The sequence below is a fragment of the Choloepus didactylus genome, chromosome 20 (assembly GCF_015220235.1).
Source record: "Choloepus didactylus isolate mChoDid1 chromosome 20, mChoDid1.pri, whole genome shotgun sequence".
In the NCBI taxonomy this organism is placed as follows: Eukaryota; Metazoa; Chordata; class Mammalia; order Pilosa; family Megalonychidae; genus Choloepus; species Choloepus didactylus.
Window position 1 is genome coordinate 10,371,379 of NC_051326.1, and position 9,449 is coordinate 10,380,827.

Consider the following 9,449-nt stretch of genomic DNA (forward strand, 5'->3'; position numbering starts at 1 on the left):
GTGTGGCATAGGCTAAATAAAAGATCAGATGCCCATATATTCTTATTTAAATAAGAAAGAAAGAATAACCACAAAAAAATTTCCAAGTATAGTGGGTTGCAAAAATGGTCACAAATTCTCTCTATCCCTGTATTATGATCTTTGGCAAAGTGACCACAGTTATCCCCATCAAGAATGGAGGGAGTTTCTCCACTCATTGAGTTTTTGCTTGGCTATGTGACATCCTTTGGCCAATGGGACAGTAGAAAACATAATGTCATCAAAGATTTGGAAAAAGCTTTCACAGAGGCTTACTCTCTCTTGCTGCTCTTGAAAACCTCACACTGCATGTGAAGAAGTCTGTCTGGGCTGGCATCCTGAATAGTAAGAGATGCATTTCCCAGTTTATGGATTGAATTGCATCTGCCAAAATGGTATGTTAAAGTCTTAATCCCCAGTACCTCCTAATGTGGCCTTATTTAGAAATAGGGTTTTACAGATAGTGTTAGACAAACCAAAATGAGGTTTACAGGAGTACAGAAGGCCCTTAATCTAATATGACTGGTGTCTGTGTAAGAAGAGGAAATTTAGGCACAGATAGAGAGGCAGGGGAGAGAACACCATGTGACAACGAGGCAGAGAACCTCATGAGTTGTCAACAACCCACCACCAGAAGCTAGAAGAGGCATGAACAGATTCTTCTCTGTGGATTTCAAAGGAAATGTGGCCTTATCAATACTTTGATTTCAGACTTCTAACCTCCATTACTGTGAGATAATATATTTCTGTTTGTTTTTTTTTTAAGCACCCAGTTTGTAGCACTTTGTCACGGTTGCCCCAGGAAACTAAGATACCCAGTCATGCCCATTGCCCTGGCTTTCAGCCTGCAGAGAGCAGGACTCTGAGCAAGGCCATCCTAGATTATCAACTGCCAGCCAATCTACCAGGAGACCTGTCAGCTGATTAAAGAAGCAAGAGTAAGCCTAGCAAAGAATCGCAAGCCATCCCAGATTCAGAAGAACTAATCAACCAACCCAAAGACTGTGAGTTAAGTGGATATTTTAATCCACTGAGTTTAGGATAGGTTTTCCTTGTTTTGTTTTTCTATGAAGCAAAGCTAACAGATACAGAAAAGAGCATTATTAGCTACTTATGATATTACAATAACCATTCCAAAACCTTTATGCACGTTGCATCATTTAAACATATATCACTTTCAGTTATGATCTATGTTCACATTATGGATGAGGAAACTGATCTGTCACTATTCCATTTGATCACTGAGTATATTGAGCCAAGAGAAAATAGACTACAAAAACAAAACAAAACAAAACAAAGCAAAACAAATGAAATAAAACAAAAGACTGAAAAAAAAAGCTAATTTCTTCATTATTAACAGTGATGTTTTGTCCTGTGGAAATTCTATTTAACTCCAAAGATTTAATGGAGCTTTGTGATACATATTAAATTTAAATATTAGTCTATATCTGGCTTGTAAACAATTCTCTCTGGGCCCAGCCAGGGATATCAATGAAAGGAGCAAATGTATGTTGGGCATAAGAAGAAAACAAACTAAAACAAGATATAGCACATGCTCCATCTACAGTGGGCAACTGCCATGTAATGAAGTCATGCAAAATGTGGGTCCCAAACACCCAATAGTTCCAGAACTTCCAAGTATTTTAAAAATCTGAAAGTCTGGATTTACTGTGAAATATTCTAATGTTAAAATAACTGTAACTAATTTACGATAATGTAAAAGCAAGGTATGACACAAACAAAACATTTTTGCTGGTATTTAGAGGACATCCAGTTTGTGATCTCAAACCCATACTTCTGGCGGTGGTAGGGCTGGTATGGTTGGCTTGTTGACAATTAGGCTACTTCTTTCTGTCACTGTGCCTCTGAACTCAGTATAGGGCTCTTGGTTACACAGAGACAGTTCACCTGGAGGACCTGAGCTAAGCAGGCAATTAAAACCATCCTGACACTAGAAACGGTGCAAACTTAGCTCTTATGATTACCAAGATATGCTTCTGAAGTTTTAGTATAGCGAAACTTCCTAGTTGTAAGCCAGGAAACACCTGGCTTCTTCATCCCAAAGAGCCCTGCCTTATCAGCTGTTCCCCTCCCCTCCCCTAGGGTGCTAGAGCTCCTTAGCAGCTCCAGTCTCTCCCTCCTTTACCTCCCAGAAGCATGTTCACTAACCTCTGGTTTTTGGTCATTTGGTCCTATCCAGTCTTTCCAAAATGCTGCCATACTGTTTTCTTGAGGTCTGCCTTTCTGGCTGGCTCTCGGAGCTCTGGCTTGTGTGTGTCCATAGGAGAAGCTGAGTTACCTCTTCCTCATTCCCCATCTCTGCAGGGGCGTGGGAGGTGTGGGGGCATCTAAAGGGGCCCAAGCCCTGATGAGTGAGACGCCCTGCATTTCACAGAATGCCCAACAGAGGGAAGCAGTGAGAACAGCAGGGACCACTCAACTCCGAAGAGGACTCCTGACTTCAACTTTATTCTACTTTTTTTCCAACAAAAACGTATTTCCTCTTTGCCACCAGGTTATCTCCCTGTACAGATGACAGTGGCAAAGGAGCCAGACTTTCAACGTCTTCATTGTACTGGTTTTCATTTATTTTGATCTTTATGGTCTTTACTCGTTGGCAGAGAAAGTTTTTGACCAAGGGAAATGCTATTCATAGTTGTCTTCTTTTCTAAGTTGTAGCACTTGAAAAACTACTAGCAAGTAATAAGACAAGTGACAGGTAAAGGTCAAAAGAGAACTGATCAAGGGTAAGTTGTAAGAAAGCACATCAAGTCCGAGTTAAGGAGAAAAGAAAACCTGATACCCACGTCCGTGTTTTCCCATTCAGGTCTGTCTCAGACTCTGAGAATAATCATACCTCCAGACAGGAGAATTGGGCTCTGCAGAATTTCAGCAAAGGACCTGATGAAAGTCAAGACTAAGTGAGGTTAGATCCTGATTCCACTCTGATCTATGCAACAGTACAAGAAGCACAGCTTGTGCCTTTAACAGCTGATCTAATAACTGTGCCCCTCCGTCGATCACCTGCCAGTAGTCCAGTTTTGCCAGACATAACATCACGTCTTTCTTATTCCAGATTCCCCCATGGAATGCAGATGCCTGAACCTAGCAAAGCGTATTGCTCATTGAGAAATTTTCCTAATTTTGTTTTCTTGCTTGAGTCTCTACGCATGTTATTTTCCAAAATTCCTCATTCCTCTGTGGCTAGCTTTCTCCTATTTTAACCCTCATCCATAAACTCCTATTATTCCTGCTCTGTACTGGTTGACTTCTAATGGCTTTGCAAGAAATTTTCTCTCCATCCATTCATCATCTGAATGAGCCCCATCTTGTTTGCAGAGCAAGCCAGTAGGCTCCAACACCTTCTTCTATCTCAGTTCCCAATTAGCATTCTTGGTCTGCCGCTCTTTCAATGTGATGTGTCTATGTGTGGATCTTATTCTAAATTATTATTTTGGGGTATAATATAGTAGATCTCATTAGGTGAACAAAGTTCATCTGCAAAATCTAAAAAAAAATAATTAATTACAATTATCTCAAAGGACATCAGAGAGCTGTGAAAGAAACGGGGATTAGACAAACTAAAATTCCAGATAGAAAAGAGTCAGAATTTTTAGTGATTCGACATTCACAGGACATTTTCTTTCCTGAGGCATTTGTCCGTTCTGGGCATGGGGCAATTTGGCCAAGGCAGAGAAATTCTACTGAAGGAAAGAGAAAGCAGTGGGTCTTTTGATGTTCCCAGGCTGGTAAAACAGATTGCAATAAAGTAGATAGCCAACACACAGCTGGTATTCTCCGCAGGGCATTTTATGAGTTCTAGGGTGGCACAGGAGTTTGGGGAGCTACGCCAGAAACTTCTGAAATGCATGTGTTGTCTCATAGTGTTTAGAAAATAAAGTCCAGCCAGATGGAGAATGCCTATTATCTTAGTTTCCTGGCTGCTAAAACAAACACCGGGTAATAGGTTGGCTTAACTACACGAATTTATTGGCTCATGGTTTCAGAGGCTCGAATGCTTGTTTCTCCCAGGTAGGTATCTTCCGGCTGGCCAGCAATCTTTGGGGCTCCCTGGCTTTTACGTCACATGACAATATGCACGTTGATGTCTTCTCCTTTCTGAAAGAGGACACTAGGGAGGCACAGGAGCCCTGTGGGTGGGTTGTGCCCTGATTTCTTCAACCACATGGGCATTGAAATGCCCATTTTTGTTTTGATTTCCATGGAACATGCACCGCCACGTCACCTTTCACCACAAGGGTGGAAAATTTGGAGCAAGGTATTATAGACGAACACTGTTTTCCAAAATGGTCCCTGCAAAAGTGAATCTATGGCTGCCGTAAACTTTGCAAAGAGTCCTTTAAAGTTGCTGTTTCCAGATTCTTCTTAACTGTCATAAACAAAATGGTCTTTCCATTGGAAAATAATAGGGAGATGACTCAAGTCCATAAATGGGATTTTTTTCCTTGTGCTTCTTCTGGTTTTGGCAGTCACAGTGCCCAGCATCTCAGAATAGGGCACTATCTTGCCCATTTAAATTAATCATCAGCCAGTGGAAATGGTTTTCCAAATAGCCAGCCCTGCTTTTGTCACCCTATAACCTTTTCACACCTTTCTCTCTTCTTGAAGGAGAATTTTTTTCCCCCGGATTGCAGCTTTCTGTAGCCAGAAGGCCCTGTATATCCTTTCTCTCCTTACGTTGTACATCCAGCTGGGCAAAGTTTATTCTGTTTTATGTACCATAATCTGTCATGGCTGATTTTGTTATAACAAGATCTGAACAGATGGGGAATGGTTTGTTCAAGAATTACTTGCAATATGAGTGACCTATAGAAAAAAATGGAAGCTAGAATGCAGTCCCTGCGATAAAATCCCAAACTTGTTATCCTCCCCACATAATGCCATGTATCTCGCCCCCACATGAAGGTGTTAATGAGTAATCCAGAGATCTATAAAGTCGTCTAGTCCTCTGGTAAACAGCATATGCACAAACAAAGGAATAAGCTAGCAACAGAGAAAGGTCAGAATTCTTTGTTATAACATGTCTTTCTAATTTTTTTTTTCCCATCAAGTGACACATACTCAAAAGATACAAACACAATCAGTGAACACTGGAATGGAAATGCTGCAAATAAGGCAATTTCCTTGGAACTGGAAAATCTCCAGAATTAGACAGATTCCCATCAGCATTTAATAAACTTTCTCAACACCTACTGAGTCCAATTTCATAGTTCTTCAAAGTTCTTGCTAAGCATGATAGAGAAGATAATCAGAAACTCTTATGGACAATAAGCTGTCAGAAGAGAGTATTAAAAAAAATATAGATCTGTCAATGAGAATGCTTTTAATCCTCTAATCCAGCTGCCCATATTTATGTTGATTTTCCAAAAAAAAAGGAAAACGCGTCATTCTAAGTTGATTAATGTCTCAGCTCCAAAGAGACCATACAAATAAATTTTTAAAATAATAGTGAAACCATTCCCTGAATATGTTCTCTGTGGTTTAGCATGTTTTCCAGTGGATTGCTCAATTAGAGCCAGGCTGAGGCCATTTCTACATTCAATAAATTGCAACATTAACCATTTGATCTTTGAACAGCACTTATGATCTAACTGCATATTCTCTGTAAGACCTAAAATAAAAACAACATGAGTAGAGGAAGTGAAGAGAAAGAAAACTTTCAGTGTTTATGGCGCTATACCATGGACTTCTTCTGAAATGCACTATCCCTTTTTATCTATCTACCCACACCTTAGGCATCATCCATCTCTACCAGTGTTTCCAAGATGTCTCAGTCAGTATCAGAGCTTGCACATTACAATTCGCTTGTACCTCATGAGTTAACAATTGATTAAATTGTGCCTTCTATTGTCCTTTTCTGTTTTAGGTGAAACAGTTTCTTCTGTTCAAGTGAATTTTAATTTCTTGAAGGCAGGGGCCATTGACTTTTCTCTTCCATAGGATGGACACATACCTAACATTTAATAAATACAGGATGAATTTCTAAAATTCCCTTCTTGTGGCTAAACAATTCACACCCTTAGGTGCACTGAAAAGCAACCCAAGGGAATAGAATACCACTGATTGAACGGTCAGCTCTGCAACTACCACCACGGTGCTGGTGAAAGCAGATTCAAGGAAGCACCTTAGAGATTCAGCATGTCACCACAGGCAGCTTCATGTCTTCAGATAAAGGGGCTGTGCTTCAAACTTGTCATCCCCAAATGTTAATTTGTGCACTGCACCCTGAGTTTGGCTTTAGAAATCTAAGACTTGACTACTCTGGAAAATTTCTCCACGGTGACTCACAAACTTTGCCAATCATTTTCCAAAGCTACTAAGAAGTGAGTCACTGGGGTAATAACACTCAACATTTCAACAGCTCTTTATCCCTGTTAGTTAATTAGCCTGCAATGCGGGGAATGACAATGGTTCTTATTTAAGAGGAAAATGAATGGTTTTGCTAAAGATGAAAAATCCACTGAAATTGGTCTCTGGAACACTGGGCATTTTGCCTCTGATACGCCCAGGAGGATATATTTGACATCTTTCCTCTTCCCAAGCCACCCTGGCACAAGGACACTTTTTTTTTCTTCCCTGACATGTTGCTTTCCATTTGCCAAGAAGTCTGGCATCTTACCCTGTTGCGGCTCTTCCATAGACAACTTAAATGCCGGTGAGACGTGGAGGGTCATCAGCTAATGCTTCCTGGCTTTGGATAAGGCCAGGCCAAGTTTCATGGCTTAAACAGATAAGGAGGCTAAAGGAAAAATTCATCGGAGCTTGTTGCTTTTCCATCAATTCTTTTCAACTATCTTCCCTAAGCACTATCAGTTACTCATCAATCCACCATGAGCACCAGCCCCACTGCTCACCACAGACCACACACACACACACACACACACAAACTCACAAACACGAACACGTCAAACGGCTCTAGCATTTGGATTTCTGCAGCTTTCACCAGTCCTGAAAGAAGGCTTTTTCTTTCTTCTTCAGTGTGAAACAAGCCCAAACCTTTCTCTTTATTCCTATCAGCATAGTTGAAATGGGGTAGATTTTCTAAAGGGTTTTTTTAAACAGCTATGGAAAAGAAAGTAAAGGGGGAATGTATAGATAACTACCACTTGCCTCCCCTCCCAGCAACTTTCCTCCTGGTTCTTCCTAAGGAGGAAGCGGCCAAGGAAGTTAAACTAAAGGAAGACTTTCCTCTGAACAGAGACCTAAACCTGACTAATGTATATATGTGTATGTGTGTGTAGCTACCTGTGTGTGTGCGTTTACTGTGGATGGTTTAATGAAAGCCCAGTTCTACCAATGGGAGGAAAACACTCAATATATGCCCTAGGTTACACAGGTCAGCAGAGAGTTTTTTTTGAAATAAAGAAAAATACATATTATATATATCATACATCGACTGCTCAGAAAGGAAACTGTTATTTTTTGTCATATTGTCTAGAAACTCTAAGTATTGTCCTCCGTCTGTCCTACATCCCCACTTCCATTGTACATACACATTATCACAAATTACATGTGTATCCTCAGGGTCAGTGTTTTGCTTGTTCAATTGTTTTGCTTGATTTTTGCTGTATTCATTTTAACTTTACACACATACACATTCAGACCACGAGTTACATATAGAGTACTTTTGTAATGCTTTAAAATATACTAATTAGTACCATACTCTATGTATTGTTTTATAACTTGCTTTCTTCTCAACATTGTGCTTGAAATTTTGATACATTAGATAGATGAGTGGAAGGGGGGAGAGAGAGAGAGAGAGAGAGAGAGATTGATTTTGATAGATTGACAGGTAGGTAAAGGTAGATAGATGGACTGATAAGTTGATAAAGGGAGAGAGAGAAAGAAGAAAAATTTTTTCTTTAAAATGCTATAAAATATTCCATGGTGGGATCATGTCCCAGTTCTTTAATTAAACATTATTATCCTGTTGCTTCATCTTTAGGCTGCTTCCAGGTTATTGTTGGATTTGTCATGAGTGTACACAGTGTTTTCATGGTACATGTGGTGTGAATCCCTGTTTCCTGAACCATTATGGAATAGTTTATCCTTACATCAAACATTTGCCTTTCGGTAAATCTGGAAATTTTTTTTTCTTTTTTTTTTTTTGCCATTGTCTCTGTATGTAATGCTTCTCCCACATTCTCACTTATTTCTCTTCTTCTCCTTTTTCTTTTTTTTAACAAATGAAAGTATTTCAGAACCTCCTATTCCATCCTCCATGTCTCATTTTTTATTTCTTCCATCTCTTTGTACTTTTGGGCTCTATTCTTGATAATTTTCTCATTCAACCCATATTGTTATTTAAGTTCAATGACTATTATTAATTGAATTTCTATTATTTAGTTTCCAAATATACCTGTTCTTCTCTCATAAAATCTTATTCTTATGCTAATAGACTCTACCTTTCCCTTTATCTCATTGAAAATTAGAAACATACTTATTTTATGATCCCTTCAATGTTGTTCTTTTATCTCTAGGTCATTGTTTATCAATTCCCCTACTTGTTGAATCTGCTATTCATGACCACAGCAATGGGTTTTCTCATGGGTTTGTGTTTTTGCTTGCAAGCTCTTCTTTAGTGGGAGATATCTTGCATGAGAATTTTATGCTCCTCTGGTTGCCATTAGATTATTAGGGTTCAGTTTCAAATTTTGAATTTTGGAGAGGAAATTGCTTTTTTTTTTTTTTTTTTTTAACACATTGATTCATTTTCTACTCTTGGCCCAGGGCATGTGGCTAGCTTTTGTGTTGTGTTCCAAGGTCAATGGGCAATGCTTTTTTAGTCCATAAGTATTACAGGACCTAGAGTTTATGCAGCAAGCCTAGTTCCAGCTTGCCCTAGTATACAAAGCCTGTAGCCCTGAGACCCCAGCAGACTAGGCATTAAATCCTCAAGTCATCTATCCAGTGGCCTCAGTAGGGCCAACATCTGATCTCCATGGATTTGAGTCCTTTTTTTCATTTCTGGCACCTAAAAAGTGATATCTGTGATGACTTAAAACTGGGCCTCTCGGGCTGGGGCATTGGCTTCTTTGATCTGCTTAGCCTGTTTCTGGTCTGTTCTTTGACCATAACTTCTCTTCCCTACTGATTTGTATAATAACACCAGTCATATCTGAATTTTCCCTATATGCCTGGGTTAGTCTTTGGCTTTCTTTTCCTGTCTGCTTACTTCTTGTTTACCATTACCTCAATACCATGCCACTCTAATTATTACAGTTATATAATGTCTTGATATTTAAAAGTGCAAGATTTACTTTCCTTACTTACTCAGAATATCCTTGGCTATTCTTGAGACTTTATTTTTCTGTAGGAATCCTGGTGAAATAACTTTGTGATTCCACATTTACAGAGCAAACCATTACCACCAAGGGATGGGAAGTCATAGCCAGCTCACAAGTATGGCG